The following is a 20,831-nucleotide window of genomic DNA, read 5'->3' on the forward strand; positions in this document are numbered from 1 at the left end:
CCGGAGCCTGCGAGCGACGCGGGGCGGGGGTGGCGGGCGCGGAGCCGGGAGGGCGCGTGTCCCCGCTCCCGCCTGGAGCGTGCGCCGCGCAGTGAGTGACAGCCCGGCCTGCGGGCCCGGGCGCGGCGGGAGCGCCCCTGCAGGCAGCCCCTGCCAGTGCGGCCACCTTCCTGCCGGGGGCGTGCCGCGGAGCCCCGACTTTGCAGACGAGGGAAACGAAGCGGGACGTCAGCGCCTGGCGGGCTGGGGGGAAAGCCGGGGTAGGGGGTTGCTGCCGCTGCTGCGTCGTTTGCCAAGCAAACACCCCGTCGGCCCCCCTAAAGGACACGTGGGTCCCCAGTCACCGCCGGGCTCCTCCGCACCAGGACGGTTCCCGCGGTCACACCCCCGCTCCTCTCCGTTCTCTCTCTCACTGCGTTTGTAGCGTTTTTAAGATAAGCGGATGTTTTAAAATCGCCTCCTGCTGTCGTAATCAACTCCACACTGTTACAGTTGCTTCGTTTCACATCTCTTCCCCCCTCGGTGTGTGATTTGCCCGAAGCCTTTTTTCTCATAATCTTCCCTTATTAAGTCTGCCTAATGATCCCTTTGAAGACACCTCTCATTGGGGTTCAGCATTCAAATGTCGTTAATTTCGGCCGGTCTTCTGGCCCTTTTCAAGCACGGCTGGGAAACAGGCCGGAAGAGCGTGCGTTTCTGTACGGGCCGCGGTATTCCAAGCATCCTGCACAAAACCACCGACCCCGGGGACCAGACCCGCTCCCACGGTGTTTATTTATCCTGCAAAACCTTAGTTCAAGTCAGTAAGCAAATTCGGAGTTACAGCATTTGTAGCTGAAGATTCTGGGTTGGGGCTGTGCTCACAGCAAGCAACAGAGGGCGTGGAATTTCAGTGTCAGCGACGGATGTGGCCCGAACCATGAGGTCAACGTTTACTAATGGTGGACACCGCATTCGTTTTACTTATTAACCACGCGCAGCTACGATATGTGAGACCAATGCATTTACTTTCACCCTTGCTGTTCATCTGGTCGTTACCTCTTCGGTGGAAGAGTTTCCTCAGGTGACATAAAACTTGCAGTGTGTCAGGCGCAGGCACGGGGAGGCTGACACTGTCTCTCAGGTGTGACCAGACGGGTTGGGCTGCTCCGTAGCGGCAGAGTGGAGGAGCTAGCAGGTGTCAGGTTGTTTTCGGACCCAGTGCCCAGGCGCACGTTCAGCTTGTGGAGTCTGGTGGGAGGCCAGGCATCAGGTTCATGAAAGGACAGGGACAGGCTGTTGAAGGTGCCTGGCCCTGTGGCACCCAAGGGGCAGGAAAAACATTACCCCCTAGGGTTTTGGATAGCTATAAAATGTATTCAAGTATTAGAAACCGATCACTGGTCACTTGGGGAACTAGATACAGTAACATATTTTTTAAAGGTTTCTCTAGAAAAAATGGAGCATGTTAGTTACCATTTAGTTTATATAGTCATCATTATAATGATCAACTATTTCTATTTATTACGCCTTTGTAAAATCAAGTTATTAGGGGACCCCAAATGGCCCCGAACAACTGTATCTTCCCACTTCGTCCCTTAGCACCTGGTGGCCTGGCCTCTCCAGTCCTCTCTTCCACTAGGAAAAGTTTCTTTGCTACCGTGTTTCCCTGAAAATAAGACAGTGTCTTATATTAATTTTTGCTCCTAAAGATGTGCTAGGTCTTATTTTCTGGGGATGTCTTATTTTTCCATGAACAAGAATTCACATTTATTGTTGAACAAAAAAAAAACAACATTTATTAATACACTGTAGTCATGTCATCACAGACATCAGCATAACCAGCCACACTCTGAATTCCATCAAGAATTGGGGGGCAGCGGCAGCCATGACTGCTGCTAGGTCTTACTTTCAGGGGAGGCCTTATATTTCTATAATTTCTAAATTACTGTTGCAGGAACACAGATCTCTGGGTAGGGGCATTCCCATGTCCTTCCGCCCAGGTGTCCTGTGACTCAGGAGATGATGAGATAATCTTGTCTCCGCCTGCGGCTTTAGGCTGTTCAGGCCACTGAGTCATGGAATCCTGAGGACAAAGAGGTCTGTTGAGTACTCCCTCTGCCTCCTTGAAGATAAAGTCTTAAATTGGGGCTGGCCTTGATGATTAGTGGATCTGCTTTGCATCCCTGATAGGTGTTATCTAAACCAGAATTTACCCTGGCTGTATTTTACATATTAATGATACTTTGTAAGAATTCGTTCACTTGTAAAAATTCTTTTATTGTTGGCTGGAAAGCTCACACCCCGTTCTATTTTTAGTAACTTTTGAAATCCTAATAAGAGGAGGATGAGGCTTCCTGCTCTCCACTGGTGGTCTGAGCGAGCCACAGTCCTCCGTGTGTACTGGCCATTCATCCTGCTTGCCGGATTTATCTCAGCGTCCCCGGCCATATTCAACCCTTCAATTACACTAGGTCTTATTTTTGGGGAAACAGGGTATGTCTGGAACAAGCTCAGCACATTTGTGATGTGGATTTTTCAAATACATTTTATAGTTTCAGATAAGTTTTAGGTTCACAGAAAACTTGAGCAGAAGGTACAGAGATTTTTCATACGGATCTGCCCCCACCCGGGCAAAGCCTCCCACCCGGTCAATATCCCACAACAGTGTGGTGCCTTTGTTGTGACTGATGAACCTCTGTGGACACTTCATTGTCACCCAAAGTCCATAGTGGGCAGTAGGGTCACATTCTGTGGGACTGGACAAATGTATGACGCGTATCTGGCATTATAGGGTACTGTCACTTCCCTGAAACTCCTCAGTGCTCCGCCTCTTCACACCTCCCCATCCCCTCCCCCGACAACCGCTGATCTTTCTTTCCCTCTCTCCACAGTCCTGCCTTTTCTAGAACAGAAATGTCATATGGTTGGAAACTCACAGGATGTGGCTCCTTTCATGTGGTAATAATACTCATTTAGGGTTCCCCCATGTATTTTCATAGCCTTTTAGCTCATTACTTCTTACCACTGAATAATATTCCATTTCCTGGATGTACCACTGTTTGTTTATCCACTTACCTGCGGAAGGACATCCTGGTCGCTTCCAGGTTTTGGTGAGTATGAATATGGCTGCTGTCCACATTTGTGTGCAGGTTTTCACATAGACGTAAGTTTTCAGCTCCTCTGAGTAAATACCAAGGCGGACAACGACTGTATGGTAAAGACTGTGTTTAGTTTTGTAAGAAACTGCCGACCGTCCATCAGAGTGGCCGCCCCACTTTGCGCTCCCACGAGCCGGGCGTGAGAACTTCTGGTGCCCCACCTGCTTGTCAGCATTTGGTGGTGTTGGTATTCCAGATTTAGGCCAGGTGTGTGGTGGCACCTTGCTGTTGTTTTCACTTGCACTTCCCTGGTCATGTATGACGGAGCATGTTTTCATGTGCTTATTTGCCATCTGTATGTGTTCGGTGGTGAGGGGTCTGTTTAGGCCTTTGGCCCATTTTTAAACTGGATTGTTTGTTTTCTTGTTGAGTTTTAAGATGTTTTTTGTATATTTTGGACAACAGCCCTTTATCAGATGTGTCGTTCGCAAATATGACTCCCAGCGCATGGCTTGCCTTCTGCTCTTGATGTCGTCTTTCCCGAGAGCCCAAGTTTTTCATTTTAATAAAATCCAACTTATCCACTAGTTCTTTCATGGTTACTGTCTTCAGAGTTATATCTAAGAGGTCATTGCCATGCCCAAGGTCGTGTAGGTTTTCTCCTGTGTTGTCTTCTAGGAGTTTCATGGTTTTGCCTTTTACACTTCGGCCTCTGATCCACTTCAGGTGAACTTCTGTGGCGGGTTTAGGTCTGTGCCTAGATTTTTTTATTTTTTTGCACATCCAGTGTCCCAGCACCATTTGTCAAGAAGACTCCTTTGCCCAAGACCAGTTGACTCGATTTTTGTAAATCCATTTCTGGGCTCCTTATTCCGCCCCATTGACCTGTCTCCTCTTTCGCCAACAGCGCCCTGTGCCGAGCCTGCAGCTCAGACTGAGGGTGCAGGTGAGGAGGGTCGGCCCTCTGTTCCCCTTCAGTAGCGTGCTGGCTACTCTGGGTCTTGGCCCCGCCATGTCAACTTCAGAATCAGTTCGCTAATATCTGCGACTTGCTGGGGTTTTTACTGGGACGGCGTTACATCTGCAGATCAAGTTGGGAAGATCAGATCTCTTTACAGTACTGAGGCTTCCTGTCCGTGAACATGAGCTGTCTCTCCACTTACTTAGTTTAACTTCTTTCATCAGAGGTTTGCTGTTTCCTCATGTAGATCTTGTATATGTTTTGTTACATTTGAACTTAAGCATTTAGTGCTAATTAATGTGAGTGGTATTGTGCTTTTAATTTCAATTCCACTTGTTCGTTGCTATGTTAATCACTTTACTTTCTTGTTTGTTTGTTTTGTTGTTGATTCTTTTGGGTTTTCTACAGAGACAATCATGTCCTCTGCAAACAAAACCGTTTTTTTTCTTTCTTTCTGATCTGTATGCCTTTTATTTCCTGTTCTTCTCTACTGCATTAGCTGTCTGATTCTGGTATTAGGATAATGCTGGCCTGAAAGAATGAGTTAGAAAGGATTTCCTCTGTTTCTAGCTTCTGAAAAAGATTGTAGGGAATTTGCAGAATTTTATCCTTAAATGTTTGGTAAAATTCGCCAATGAACCCTAGTGCTTTTGGTTTTGGGAGATTATTCACTGTTGATACAATTTCTTGAATAGATACAGGCCTATTTTGATTACTTATTTCTTCTTGTGCGAGTTTTGGGATATTGTCTTCTGGGGAATTGCTTCATTTCACCTAGGTTATCACATTGGTAGGTGTGGAGTTGTTTATATTATTCCTTTATTATTCTTCTAATGTCCATGGGCCCTGTGGTTATATCGCTTCTTTCATTCCTAATATTAATAATTTGTGTCCTCTCTTTTTCTTAGCCTGGATAGGGATGTGTGTGTTTTATTGATCTTTCCAAAGAGTCAGCTTTTGATTTTATTGATTATTCTTTATTGATTTTTCTGTTTTTACTGCATCCCACATCACACATTTTGATAAGCTGTCTTTTCGTTTAGTCCAAAATATGTCTTTTAACTTCTCTTGAGATTTTTTTCTTTGACTCATGTGTTACTCAGAAGTGTGTTGTTTAATGTCCATATGTTTTGGGACTTGGGCCTATTTTTCTATTAATTGATTTCTAATGTAGTTCCGATTGGTCTAAGAACAGACATTGTATGACTTCTATTATTTTAAATGTGCCGAAGTGTGTTTTATGACCCAGAATGTGGTTGATTTTGGTGAATGTTACATGTGAGCTTGAGAAAAATGTATACCCTGCTGTTGAAGAAAGTAGTCTGTACACGTCCATTCTACACGGGGAATTGGAGGTGTGGTTGAGTTCAACTCTGTCCTTCCTGGTTTTCTGCCCGCTGACCCGTCCGTTTCTGATGAAGAGCGTTGGGGTCCCCCACCACGAAGCAGATTCATCGGTCCTTCCCCGTGTGGGGTCCCCCACCACGAAGCAGATTCATCTGTCCTTCCCCGCGTGGGGTTCCCCACCACGAAGCAGATTCATAGGTCCTTCCCCGCGTGGGGTCCCCCACCACAAAGCAGATTCATCTGTCCTTCCCCGCGTGGGGTCCCCCACCACGAAGCAGATTCATCGGTCCTTCCCCGTGTGGGGTCCCCCACCACGAAGCAGATTCATCGGTCCTTCCCCGTGTGGGGTCCCCCACCACGAAGCAGATTCATCGGTCCTTCCCCGCGGTTCTGTCAATGCTTGTCCCGTATTCTGACATGGTGACATTTGAGTTCACGTGTTCTGTCTTCTGAGAGAGTTGACCCCTTGTCATCACATAATGTCTTTCTTTACCCCTGATAATGCTCTTTACTCTGAAATCAGCTCTTTTTGAAACGAATATGTCTGCCTCTGCTTTCTCTTGGTTAGTGTTAGTTAGCCGAGTATCTCTCTCTCCATACATTTATTTGTAATCTCTATGTGTCTTTATATTTCAGGTGGATTTCTTATAGGTAACTTATAGTTGTGTGTTGTGTTTTTGATTCAGTTTGACAATTTCTGTCTTTTAATTGGTACATTTGTACCGTTGACGTTCTAAGTAATTATTGATAGTGTAATTATTGATATCGCCACATTTGCTACTTCTTTCGGTTTGCTGCCCTTCTTCTTGGGCTCCATTTTTGTCTTCTGCTCTTCTGCCTGTTTGAATTTTAGTTGAGCGTTTCATTAGATCATTTTTCCCTCCTTTCTAAGCATACCACTTAGACTTTTTTTTTAGTGGTTGCACTAGAGTTTGCAGGATATATTTACCACAAATCCAAGCTCACGTCCAAATAACACTATATTTATAAACAATTAAATAAAATAAGGGTAATTCATACCAAATGGGACTTCTGCAAACTCTTTTCATCCGAGGATATAACTTGTGCATACAATCTCTTTTAATCATGTAATGAATATTTATGACTTCAGTTGGAATAAAACCTGTTAAGAGATAAAACAAACAAAAACAGAACAAAGATAACACGGTATTATAGTGTGAGCACCTTTAATAACAAAGTAACCCTGGCTCCCCCGTCCCTCGGGTCATTGCTTTCGTCCATTTCACTTACATACAAGCAACATACACAGAGACATGCATGTATACACACGCACACATATGACTTGTGTACAGAAGCACACGCAGTTGAGTCGCATTGCCATAATAAAGTACTACTGGGTTGGCCAAAAAGTCCATTTCGTTTTTTCCCTAAAATAAAAGACACGTTTTTCATTTTCACCAATAACTTTACTGGTTTGGGTGTTTTGAGCGTGTCATCTCTCTCCCGCGTGGCAGAATGTTGATAGCTCTCCCTTAGTGTCTCAGTTTGATCACCACCGACTGCAGCTGGTCCACCCGAGCGTGGAGCGCCGCCCGGCGGGCATCTCCAGCACGGAAGCCCGCAGACCCCTCTGACGCGCTCGGTCAGTCCCAGCGCCTCCGCCACACGCCGCAGGAGTCTACTGTGTCTCAGTCGCGTTTCACCTTTCTTGAAACAATAAGCATAAGATGCCCAAACTGCTGCGTGTCTTCTTCCATCTTCAATATTAAAATGGCTACACAAACATTCACCAACTTCGATAAGTTTCTGAAATGCACACTGATATGACAGCCGTTACAAATCTAACAAAATTGCTTCCAATGAAATTAAAGACAATGAAGCGCTACTAGAGCTGTCGTACAGATAAAACCAAATTAACTTTTTGGCCAACCCAATATTTTGAAAAACTGATATCTATTAGATCAGTTAAGAATAAGAAACATAAAGCGTTTTTTTTTTTTTTTAATATTTTATTTATTTATTTTTAGAGAGAGGGGAAGGGAGGGAGAAAGAGAGGGAGAGAGACATCCATGTGCAAGAGAGACATCAATCGGCTGCCCCCACACGTGTCCCAACCAGGGACCTGGCCCGCCACCCAGGCATGTGCCCCGGCCGGGAACCGACCAGCGACCTTTGGGTTCGCAGGACGACCCAGCCCACTGAGCCCCAGCGGTCGCTGAACAGTGAAAGCTGATTTTACCTTCTCCGGTGCTCCTCCTTTCTTTATGTGGATACATAGCTTTTAGCTTATATTATTTTTCTTCTCACCAAAGAAATTCTTTAACGTTTCTTGCAAGACTCCTACGGCAGCAAATCCTCGCAATTTCCATTTGTCTGAGGGAGTCTTCACCTGCCAGGGTGCAGAAGTCTAGGTTGGTGTTTCTTTCCTCTCAACACGAAGTGTTCCACTCCACTTCCTTCTTGCTCACACGGTTTCTCAGTGAAATGTTATTCTTAATTTTGCTCCTCGGGAGGTGAGGTGTTTGTTCCTCCGGCTATCAGGTGCCTTCTTTATCTTCCAGCTCCTGCAGTTTAAAAGGGTGCGCCTCGGTGGGTTTTTGTTTCTGTTCTTTTCCCGGCTTGTGGCCTACGTGGGACTCTCCGAACTTCTGGATCTGCGGTTTGGTGTCTGACATGAACTGGAGGAAATTCTCTGCTGTAGTTTCACAGTTTCAACCATTTCTCCCTGGTCTTTCTTTTCCCGCTGGTCTTCCTGTCGCGTTTATGTTCTGTCTTCTGTGCTTGTCCCGCAGCTCACGGGCAGTGCTCTTTCTTCCAGGGTTTTTGTGGTTCTTTCTGTTTGCTTTTCTGTTTGGGAGGTTCCCACCAGGAGCTCCTGCAGCTCAAAGAGTCTGGCCTCAGTCCTTCCTACTCCGAGGAGCCTGCCCAGGGCGCGCCCCGTTCCTGCCCTGGTGCTTTTATCTCTAGCGTTGCTTTGGGTCTTCCTCAGAATTCCTACCCTCTGCTTACATTTCCCGCCTGTTCTAGAATGTTGTCTGTGTGTCCGTTAGGGCCCTCAGCACACTAATGACAGTCGTTCCCAGTTCCCGATCCGATAATTCCAACCTCCCTGCCCATTCTCCCTTCCCCCGCTCTCTCTCGCTCTCATTGAACTGGTTTGTTTGTTTGTTTGTTTTTGCTTTTGCTGTGTAGCATGCCTTGTAACAGTGTCTTGAGAGCCAAGCATGACATCCTGGGTAAAATGGACTTCGGTGAAAGGCCTTCCTGTGCAGTGTGGGGGGGGCGGGGGAGGGAACCGGGCTGCGGTCTGGCCAGCCCGGGCCTCCGGACAGGGAAGCCTGCCCGTGCCTCTCCGGCCTCCTCCCGCCCTGTGCGCGGACGCGTGGCCAGACCGGGCTGCAGTGCGCAGCTGTTCGTCCCCAGCTTGGTGAGATCCTGGTAAAACCGCAGCAGGTTCATCTCTGGCTAAGTAGTTTCTCCTGCCGACGGGCCTCGTTAAGGGGAAGAGCGGGCTCTGGCATATGCCAAAGTGGCCTGCGTCCCCACCCCTGCCGGGAGCGGAGGGGGTTCTCCTGATACTCACTGTGAGAACCTGCTAGGGACGCAGGGGCGGGGGTGCAACTGCCCACCCTGGGGTCTCCAGGAGCCCTGGGCTCCCGCCCCCACGGAGCCTCGAGCGGCTGTGGCTACAGGTGTTCCCGCCCCAGCCCCGGTGGCCGCAGACGCCCCTGCTCAGGTAAGTCGTGGTTTTCTGTGTTTACCTGTTGACCTTGCCAGTTTGGGGTCAGTGGTCTGCCCTGCGACCTCACTTCTCTAAGAAGAGTTGACTTTTCAGTTGTTTCAGCTTCTGACTTGTTGTGAGTGGGGAGGGGGAGTCGGAAAATCACTTTCCTCCCGCCTTCGAAGTCCTGCTAGCCGGGCTAACAATCCAATTAACGTGGGACGGAGGAACGGCAGAGACTGTCCAAAACGTATCACAGATGCACGCGCGGGGGCCGTGAGAACAGGAGGCCCGAGGACAGATCGGGCAGTTGAGGTTTGCGTGCCGTTCTGGGTGAAAAAGGGGGGCGGGGATTGGGACTTCAAGGGGAAAGCTGGCGACCTGCAGGAAGATGAGGAGGCGCAGACGTGATGTTGAAACGGTCCTTGCTGAGGCGTCCAGAAGCAGCAGGCAGTGGGGAGAAGTCTGTGGGCAGGCTTTGCCAGGTCTCCCCTCTGCCAGACCTAGTTTGTATCGTGCTGCTAAGGCGTGCTCCTGCCTCTGCGCTGCTCTTCCTGTCTGAATCCCTTTAGACAGGTAAGGGGAGGCTCAGAGGTCCTTTCTGAGTCTTTGGTTTCTTGAAAACCCGCTTAAAATCAATATCACAAAAGCCACATTGGGTGGTCGCAAAACTTTGGCCCCCCGCGTCAGAGTGGAGTGGCGACTTCCAAACGTCTTGCACGCCAAATCAGAAACCAGAACTTGCCTGGCACCCTGCTCCCGAGAGACCCATTCAGGACCAGCAGGGCCCCCGCACCCTCCTTCCTTCACGCTCCTGGGAGAGCCCGGAGGAGAGGGGGAGGGGACCTGGTTCCTGAGTCACCAGCCCCGGTTAGAACCCCTGAGAGAAGAAAGCTTGGTTGGGGGGGCCACTGAGGCCACACGGCTTCTGCCCCAGCCAGCTGCGATTATCCTGATCAATGCCACCCCCTCCCCCCCTCCCCTCCCCCAGCACTAACTTCCTCGGCAGCACTTGCTAGCTAACCCAGACCCTGTACATACCCACTGTCCCCCCACTGCAGTGCACACCTTTTCCCGGTAGCAAGTTTGTTCTGGGCCCTGGGGCTACAGCAATGAACAGGACGGACATGGCGTTTGCTCAGTGAGGGAGCGAGGGGTGCCCGCGGGTTTGCCTCCTGGGGCCCGGGTCTCCTCTGAGCTCCTCCCGGGCTGGGGTCTCTCTGCCTCTGACCCTCTGCTTCCAGCTGGAATCATTTCCAAAGGCCCCTTGTGACCCTTCTCTCGAGGTCAGCAACCTGAAAGCTCGCTCAGTCACCCAGAACACCACCCCGGATTCCCTGAGATTGCTGGCAATGTCCTCGTGGGCTACTTTATATTTCGGTGTGGCCATTTGTATAGTATTGTAAATAACGCCATATTTATATTTCACTTGAAAGCTCTTGGTATAATGTAGCAAAAATTATATCAATATACACATAGGATTTTATAAGCACTTCCGCCTTTTAAAATCTTACTTCCTGCTGTGTTTTCACAGTATCTCTTCCATGGACAGAGCAGAATTCATTGTCTCCATCGTCACAGAGAACAAACACCCAACTGCAGATGGGGGTTGGGGGGGGAGCGTGGGGGCGTGGGGGGTCTCTGCTGAGGTCACGTGCCTGGGGGTAGGCCCAGCCACCACTCAGCTATCCTGAGAAATTTCGTTATCTGAATCATAGGGCACCCCCTGCTGGCTCCTCAAAACTGATGTTTTTAACCGGTTATGACCATTTGCGAGCGAGCAGCTGTGTAGCTCAGATCTGATAGAGGCCTCAATTCAGAGGCAGCGCTGGGTCTGAAAGGCAGGCTACGTGCCGCGTCTTTGTGTCTACTTGGTTTCAACGAGACTCACCCCCACGCGGGCAGGGGACTCTTATCTGCCTCGTGCACTACCGTGTGCCCAGCATATTAGATCAAAAACATGTGTCAGTGCATGCATGAACACATACATGAGTCCTTCCGAACTTCAATTTCTTAGTCTGCAAAATGGTAATAAAAATAACTGCCTTCATTGGGTTATAACAGGATTCAGAGAAGCAGTAATTTCATTTGGTGCATTATAATGCTCCCAGTGTAGAAGTGTTTTAAAATCATTTAAAACATAGTCCGAGTCTTAATATCAAGCTCCCGAATTATGCGGTTCATTCTGGAGGTGGGTAGAGACCTCACTGCTTGGACACAGTCTGGTGTTCACGTCTCCCCGGTGGTGTTTATATTGGAGGATGCACCCCAAGTGCCTGAAAGCATCGCCTCCCACTCTCAGACCCCTCGTCTTCCAGCACCGCCCCCCTTTGCACATGGCTCGGTCCTTACTCCAGCGTCAACTCAAGGACCTGTTCAGGGCCCGTCACCTGGCAGCTCCCCTCCCTCGTGGAAATTGCAAACAGGAAAGCATACATTGCTACTTCATTAGTGTTACCCACATGTGCACTCATACATCAGAGATACTGCTTTTACAGAAGATAAATTCTAAAAATTAAGATTCAGCTAAACAGAACATGTAATGTGAACATGGCCAGTCTTGTCTGAAGGAATCTTGTGATTTCACACCAACGGGCTTCCCCGCCCGCCACCCTTACACACGGCCCCCATGGGTCTGCGACTCGTGAATGATGTACCTTAGAGGCAGCTTCGTGTCGGGATAGAGGGAGGGCCGCGTTCTGTCTGCAGCACCCTGACGCCTCTCTAGGTGGGTGCGCCGTGAGTCAGGTGAATGTCCCATTGCCCGTCGGATGGACATTTCTGGGCACTATCTGACCACGCTACCCGATTGCATTCTCTCGTGGGTCGTGGTGATTTTTCTGTTGGTTCTTTTGGGTTCCTCTGGCTCCTGTCAACAAGACAAGAAATAATGTGTTGGAGACGGAGAATAGATAAAGGGACCTCATTCACTCCTGCTGGGAATGCGGATTGGCGCACCCTCTACAGAAAACGGTATGGCGGCTCCTCAAAAAATTAAGCCTAGAGTCCCCATGTGACCCAGCAACCCCCCCTCTGGGCATCTACCTGAGAAAATTTGAAAGCGCATATTTGTAAAGACACGTGCACCCCCATGTTCACTGCAGCGCTCTTCCTGGCGGCCAAGTCATGGAGACAGCCCACGTGTCCCTCGGTAGGTGACGGGTGAAGAAGAAGATGGGCGCGTGTGTACAATGGAACATACTCTCAGCCCTGAGGAAAGACGAAGTACCGCCGCGTGCGACGACATGGCGGAACCCGGAGGAGATTGTGCTCAGCAAGACAAGCCAGATGCAAAGAGCTGAGAACCGTATGATGTCGCTCCGAGGCGGGACACGAAACCGAAAGCTGCAGATGAACAGACAAGAACAAGCACACAAGCACTCATAGACACAGACAGCAGTGTAGGGGTCACGGGGGGGGGTGCAGCGAAGAGGGTCTCGGGGGTCAGATATGCGGTGATGAGAGGAAACTAGGGCTGGGGTGGCGGGCACCCGGTGCGGGCTACAGGCGACGGATCAGAGAAACGGACGCTGGAAACCTGCGCGCTGATATTAACCAGCGCCGACCCTGTGCGTTTGGTCTGGGACAACTGGCCGGCTTGTACCAGTCCTCATCGTCTTCCGCCTCGTTAAAGGAGCTGATGGAGCTCCGTCTGGGAACTACCAACCTGTGCAGAAGCCCCATAAAATAGTCACCGAGGTGCTGCTCTATGAACTTGGAAAGAGGGGTGTCAGTCCCTCCTGCTGTGCGACGGGAATCGTTTCCTTATCTAACGCTTCCTCACGGTGCAGAAACGAACCCAGACGGCTCCCATGTGGTTGAAAAAGGACGGTTTCTGGCTCTGATGCATGTGTTGCCCCCACGATTACGCTGCGGTTAGTTTTGCAATAGAAAAGGACGTTTCCCTCCATTTCATTGCTTTACAAGATGGTGTGGAGTTAAAATCCCGTCCCAATATTAATTCTGTTTTGCCCCTGTCGCTGTGCATTGAATGTCTGTGATCGATTGCACTCGGGATCCTAGTAAAAGGGAAAAAAGGCTTCCAGCCTGGCTGCTGAGGCTCAGTGGATTGAGCGTCCGCCTGAGAGCCAAGTGTTGCTGGTTCGATTCCCAGTCAGGGCACATGACTAGGTTGCACGTCAGGTCCCCACTTGGGGGCGCGAGTGAGAGGCAACCACACAGTGATGTTTCTCTCCCTCTCTTTCTCCTGTCCCCTCTCTCTAAAAATTAAAAAATAATTTTTAATTTTACCACTAGAGGGCACTGTCTCGTCTCTTCTCTGTAAACAAGCCCTGCCTCTGGCTCTGTTTCCTAGATCAGCAATTTTCGACCTTTTCCATCTCCTGGCACGCAAACGAATTCCTAAAATTCTGCGCCTCACCAAAAAATATGCTTTCTGCCGCGCTGACAAAAAACGGGTATCATTCGTCTTCGTTCACACAGATGGCTATTGTTGTGTTGGCTGCTGTCATTTTTAGCTTTTTTATTTGCCGATCTCAGGGAGGAGAGGTCAGTGCCCCCGGCCGCACAGCCCGGTGCTGCGTGTGGTAAACGTTCCCCGGCACGCAGGCTGAGAGTCGCGGGGTTAGAGAGGCGGCCGGAAGGCTAGCCCATTCCATCTTCGGGTTACTACGGTGAAATCATCTGAGAGAGACACGTTTCAAATCAGGCCGCCGCGCACTCTGTGCCGGTGGCTGCTGCTGACTGGGGGCCGCGTCGCCTCTGAGCTCCACGTTGTCCTCCTTTTACAGGGGAGGGAATGGAAGCCCAGGAAGTCACCCCACGTCCCCAAGGTCACACGGTCGCCCCGCCGAGGACTTAAGTCAGGCTGGGAACCCAGGTCAGGCTCAGGGGATAAGAGAGGGAAGTTCCCATGGTGCCCCTAGCCAGTTTCCTGACCTGAGAAGAGGCCCAATGGAGTCTATCCACCTAGAAGACCACGCGGCACTTCCGCGGCCGGGCGGTCAGAAGGAGTCAGAGGTGCGACAGTAGCAGCCAGTCTCACTGCGGCTGCAGCTGGACAGGGCCTCCCAGCCCAGCGACCCGGCTGCACCAGACGCTCTGCTGCCACCCCCCTGAGCCTGCCCAGTCACACACCGTGCGCTGCGACGCGGCCAGCATGGTCGTGGACGGGACCCGTGTGTCCCAACGGAGCGGTGTTCCTGCCTTGGATGGAGTGTGGCCTTCATCTGCTCCTCTTTCTTGGGGGTTGTGATATTTGTGTATGAGCCTAGGAAAGCGGCCGTTGTCACATGCGATGTCTATGGGTCTTCAGAAATGGCACCGTCATAAGCCCCGTGTTTCCACCCAGGTGGCTGCATTTAGCAGTGGCATGCACGGATTTGTCCCATGTGCTGACCGGTGATGCCTTTGAAACTGATCAGGCATATGTTTGGTGCTGCTGATGTTCACAAATACCAGCTCCAGTACTGCCCTGAGGCTGAACGGCTCACCAAGATCACAAGGAGCTCACACTTATTCACTGTGAGGCCCTGTGCTTTCTACCCTCGCTGGTGTTTAATAAGCTGCTTGTGGTAGTTTTGCATGAGGAGATGGAAAATAACGTTTCAGTCCTGACAGGACCGATTAGGCGTAGGCAAAGGCCCCCAGAGTCATCCCAAATGGGACACATCTGACCCTGAGACGTGCTCCCGAACCTTCCCCTTGGAGGGCACAAAGGACGGGCGTGTCCTGCACATTGCGCTGCGGGCAGGACCTGATCGCTCTTTGTCCCACAGCCTGAGCCTCCCCGGCATTGCGGGGTTCAGTCTGTGAACTACAAAGTCACCCGGCTAAAAATCTGGGGGCAGAAGTACGTGGGCAGGAACTTGGGAGCATTATGTATTCCACACAGACCCCAAACGCTCGTTTGAGGGGAATTAAACACCAGGCGCTTTCAATCTAGAAACGTCTCTGCCTGGGATCAGGATTTCCATGTCCCCTCCCCTCTGGGATCCTGGGTCAGCTGTTGCTCCCCAAAGAGCCCTGTTTATTTAGCCTTGTTTTTGAAGGACTGCTGTCTTCTAATGGCGTGTAATCTAGTCAGTTTCATTGACTGAAACCCTCTGAACGAGAGCAGCGGCATCTGAGCCTGTTTTCATTGCTCGGCCACTCAGACCAGTCCTGTCCCGAGGGCAGCGCAAGGGGACAGCCCGGGCGGCGGAGACGGAGCCCGCTGAGGTCCCTTCTGGTCCCTGACGTTCCAAGGCCTCAGGCCCGTCTCCCGGGCCAGAGATTCCTTCTTCCTTATTCAAGGCACCGGCAGCTGTGTCTGGCAGAAGCGACGCGACGCCAGGTTTCCTTCTGCTGAGGGGAGAGCACACACTCGCTCGGTGGCTCCTGGGGACGGCGACGTGGGTGGCTAGAGCCTCCGAAGCCCACTCTCATAAGTGGGCCGTGAATAAGTGGGCGTGGTTTTCAATCACGTTCTTTACCTTGCGATGATCACAGATGCCCCTGCAGTTGTTCAAAATAGAGACCACTGTGGACACCCCGGGCAAATAAAACCTCTCGGGACAGAGAACTAGTTAAAAATATCTGGGAACCACGTGTGAGAGCATAAAATATAAATAGACACACAAGCACCCGGCGAGCGCCATCCCGGCGAGCAGCGAGGAAGGAGAGGGGGAACTAGGCGTCTTTAAACACACCTTCCTGCACCTGCTCGTCCTCTTCTCTTCCCAAACGCCCCTTCTGGAGGGACCGGCCCGCCTCTCTCCGGGTGTTTATACAAAACGTAGCATCGTGCGATGTTTGAAGGGACCGAGAGCAGAAATAAGTCAGTTAAAAATAACACCTTGTCTAGAGGTGGTTTCCCTCCCACTCACGGCGGTGAAGAGTGGCCGCCGGAACGCAACCGGCCCTCCCGGGAAGAGCTAGTGTTTGCGGAGCCCTGTGGTTACCCCGCCTCCGTGAAGCACCTGAACGATAGCGTTCCGTCTGTAAAGTTCCCCACAGCCATTGTCCTGTTCCCAGAGCTTTGGTTTTGGGTGACCTTGGCTCAAGCATTATGGGACGTTTAGCATCCCGGTTCCTGGGCACTAAATGCTGGGGATGCCCCGGGAGACGCAGCGCCTGGTGGAGACCATTTTCAAACTTGTTCCATCATAAGCATCCCAGGGAATAGCAGCCAAATTCAGATTCAAGGGCTCCACACCCCCCACCTGCATCAGAGTCTCTGTTGGGGACCCGGAAATGCCTACGTCTAACAAGAGCCCCGGGTGATTCTCACACGCAGACAGATTTAGAAAACAGTGAGGAGGCCCTGCCTCCCTCTTCCCTGATTTGTCAGCATGACCCCAACGGTGCTTCGCCAGCGGCTGATGCCGCCCGACAAGGCCCTTCCTGGTCTCTGCAATGCTGGCAAATCAGGACAAAGAGACGCTCATGTCACTGAATGGGGTTGACGGGGAGAGACAAGGTGTGCTCTGTCCGCTGTCGCAACTAGATGGGGACATTGTCTCCAAACGCTTGTTGTGCCTTTCGTGACTTTTTATTCATGGTGCTAACACGATTATTCTACAGTTCACTTCTTATCATGATACAGTCTTTTTGCAATCTTACCACAGGTGCGCTTTTTAAGAGCAATGTAATATCCTTTAATGACTTGGCTTCCTTGAGCAAAAAACATCAACTTGTAGAAATTCAGAAATAATCAAGTAGATTTTAGAGATGGGCAGTGATTCTGATGCACTAATGAAGCATTTCATTTTTTAAGTTATAACTGTGAGTCTTTTTATAAAAGATAAGGTGGAGATGCGTCTATTGGCTTATGTAGGAGACACATCCATGGGCACAGTCTCAGAGATGTTTGTAATATCCAAAACAGCCCTGCCGCGGCTGCTGGCTCAGGGGGTGGAGCGTCATCCTGTACGCCAGAAGGTTGCAGGTTCGATTCCCAGTCAGAGCACAACCTAGGTCGTGGGTTTTATACCTGGTCGTAGCGTGTGTGAGAGCCAACCAATCAGTCTTTCTCCTCTCTAAAACCAATAAACATATCCTTGGGTGAGGATTAAAATTAATTAATTAATAATATTGAGTTGGCCAAAACTTTTGTTTTTTTCCATAAGATGGTGCAAGAAGAGCTTAGTTGTCTTTAACTTCATTCAAAACAATTGTGTTAGACTGTGTTGTGACAGCTGTCGTATCCGTGTGCATTTAGAAAAACATCAAAATTGGTGAATTTTTTGTGCAGCCATTTTAATGTTGAAGATGGAAGAAAATACACAACATTTTTGGCATATTTTGCATTACTATTTCAACAAAGGTAAAAATGCAACTGAAACACAAAAAAAGATTTGTGTCGTGTGCGGAGAAGGCGCTGTGACTGATGGAACGTGTCAGAGGTGGTCTGTGAAGCTTCGTGCTGGAGATTCTCGCTGGGCGGTGCTCCACGGTCGGTGAGGCCCTTTGAAGTTGATAGCGATCAAATCGAGACATTAATTAAGAACAACCCATGTTCTGGCATGCAGGAGATGGCCAACATATTCAGAATATTCAAATCAATAAAGTTATTGGTGAAAATGAAAAATGTATTTTTTACGGAAAATAACTAAGTGGACTTATTCGCCCACCCACCCAATCAATCGATCAATAGAATAAGAGAATAAGAGAACAGCTATCATTCACCGATGCCAGACATTGCGTGAACACCTGACATCTTATCAGCGGAGCAAGCCCCCATACGAGTCTGCCCGGAACGTCCCGATTTCAGCATCGAAACTCGTTTCCCCAGAAACCGCTCAGGCCTGGGCACACCGGGCCAGCTGGTCACCCTCCATCCCATATGTGGCAGGAACCACAATGGTCCCACTTCCCGGGGGAGGACGCGGAGGCGCACAGGAGCAAAGGGGCCCAAACGGCCAGGCTAGGAAGCCGCGGAGCTGCTGAGTCCCTGCGTGCACTCCTGGGCACTCTCAGAGGCTGCGTCCCTCATTGCTCTGTTCTTGGCCGCGAAGCCACCGTCCTTAGAGGTCCCATCACCTCTTCCCTCTCCTGGGGACACAGGTCATGTATGGACTTTGCTCCGAAAGGGCCTGTTTAGAACTTCCTGGCAACTTAAGAAACCAGTTGCACAGGATATTAATTGCACCCCATTCAACAGCCACAGAAAATTAAAGCCACACTGAGCTTGCCGGGGCTTTGGGCGTCGTTTCGGGGGATATGAGGCTGCTGGGCGGGAGGGCGTGGAAGCAGAGCAGCGGGGTCCCCCGCTGGACGAGCAGCGTTTCGGGACAGTGGTGCGCATCCAGCAGCTGCTCCGAGGGCACGGCCTCGCAGGCAGGCATCGGGGTGGAAGTGACTGGAAGTGACGGCGCTTGTCCCGCCCACTCGAGTCCAGCGGAGGAGCCAGGAGAGGCGATATGGGTGCTGGCCGGCCCCTCAGCCAAGGTGACGTGTGTGCTTTTCCTCATGAACTCTGAGCGGAAGTGAGGTGCTGGGGTGTGTCTGTCGTTCAAACTGGAAAATAGTTTGCAATGCGTGAAAGCTCGATTTTTAGGAGCAAAGTCATTTCTGCTCACTGCATTTTATAGAATTGTAGCCTCTTGGGATTATTGGTCTTGAAAGTTCTGATTTCTTTGGAGTGACCCAACGGAGCGGGGACATGTTCACCACGGGAGTACACGCTTGCTTTCTGCTGAAATTGGAACATCTTCCGTAGATAAAACGAGGACTTTATTTCAAGATACTGTGATGATCATTTATGAAATGGGACATTTATAGAATATTTTAAGCTTATATTTATTGTTTTTCCTGATTATAAAAAAATTGTGGGAATACAGAATTTCTATAATGAAATATAAAGTGAAGACCCTAAAATCCCAGTAATATAATTACTCTGGGCATTTAAAAAAATTACTTTTTAATTCTTTTTCTTTTCCATACGATAAATTACAGATATTCCTATTGCAGAGTTTTGGATTTTCATTAAAATCCTGTCCTGAACAAAAACTTACTGACTCGGAAGCCTGCCAGCTGATGAAAAGTAAGCGTCTCGTGCCCCTCCCATAACCCACGTCCTGTCTTAATTTTAGGGAGCTGTCTTCCACTCCAGTGTTTCTCTAGAAGATGATTTGTACTGGCAGCATAAGATTTTATAGTCTGGATAGACTTCAGTTTGCTCAACAAATTTCTTAGGTTTTCAGCAGTTCAGATTAAAGAACACCTCACAAAGTTTTGTGCAGGGTTTTTGTTCTGTCTTGTGAGTGAATTCTTTAACTGTCGCTCTTTCACGTCTGCAACTACATCTAGAGCCACAAGGACGACCCGGCCGAAAGCCTGCGCTGACTCACGGCACGAGCCAGCAGCAGACGGGCATTGTTTTCCCACACTCAGCAGCATGGGGGCCGTACTTTCTAGCTTCCAACACAGGCCAGACAAAATCCAAAAAACTCAAATATTTCTTAATTCATAAAAACTCTCTTTTTATTTTGTGTGCGCGCGCGCACGCGTGTGTGTGTGTGTGTGGGCACTGAGTCCCTAGCCGGGGGTGTGCAAGAGGCAACCAATAGATGTCTTGCACATCGATGTCTCTCTCCCTCTCTTCCTCCCTCCATTCCCCTCTCTCTAAAAATAAATTAAATACGCGTATGTGTCCAGTAAAGAAATGATTCAGAGACGTGGGCAGAGCTGAGGACGAGCGGAAACGCCGCAGCCTGTCACCCTGACTCACAACCAGTGTACGTTGGTCTTCGTCCACTGTTCCCGGCATGGAGCTCCTAGGACCCTGGCAGGGTCTGGGCTGGTGGGGGGCGGGGAGGGGGGTCGCCCAGTCACGGGACCATCCGGACAGCAAACTCCGGGCAAACAGAACCCTAATTTGGTTAAAGCGACACAGGCATTTCTGTATCAGAGAAAACTGAACTAGACATGGAAAGTCGCAGCCTCGTGGTAGTAGGATAAGGGGTTTAATTTTCTGCAGGGTTCGGTATATTTTCCTAATCAAAACAAGTGCTACTAGGATGATGCGTTTGTTCTAATTTTCGTTCTTTAAAGGAAAACCTTTCTATCCGTGCCCCCCCTCACCCCAAGCGTTTCACTTCCTGGCCGTTCCCAGAAGCAGGGCCTCGGGCCGGTCAAGGCCCGCAGGAGCTGGCCGGCTGGTTTGTTTCCACACTCACGGCCGGGAAGGAACCCCCACCGTGGGCTCTCCTGCTCCCATCCTATCAGCAGCTGCCACCCCATTCCAGCCGGCGGGGACGGTCGTGGCAGAGCTGGCCCTGACAGTCACCCTGTCAAACAGTGTCCCGCGGCAACACCCTCTCGCTCCCATGGGACCGTAACCACTCAGCTCTCTCGGGCCACCTCCATTTTCAGCACGACTTTCGGGGCTGCCGGGTTCCCTTTTCTCTGGCTGCCCGCCCCTCCTGCTGGCCCTGGAACTGGAAAGCGCCGTAGAGGAGCGGGTGGTCTTGTCGGAGGTGTCCCCTGTCGCTGTCCTCTGTCCCTGTCCCACAGCCGCCTCCCTCTCCTAGTCACAGCGCTGTGCCCGGCTCAGGCTGGGGGCGGGGAAAGCATCCAGCACGAACAGGGTCTTTGGAATGCCCCCCACCAGCTGTCGAAGGCAGCGTTCCCAGGCCAGCCCTCAGCCCCCACCCCCGTCTCAGCCCGCGCCCTGGGCCGCAGCCCAGTGGGGGATAAAAGCAGCTTCAGGCGCCTGGGCAGCGGGAACTCAGCCTGGGCGCTAGGCCTGGAGCCCCACGGCCCCGGGCTGTTTCAGGCTAAGGGTCCCGCAGAGAGCAGATGCCTCGCTTTGCCGTCG

The sequence above is a fragment of the Furipterus horrens genome, unplaced genomic scaffold (assembly GCF_987537825.1).
Source record: "Furipterus horrens unplaced genomic scaffold, mFurHor1.1.pri manual_scaffold_5, whole genome shotgun sequence".
Classification (NCBI taxonomy): domain Eukaryota; kingdom Metazoa; phylum Chordata; class Mammalia; order Chiroptera; family Furipteridae; genus Furipterus; species Furipterus horrens.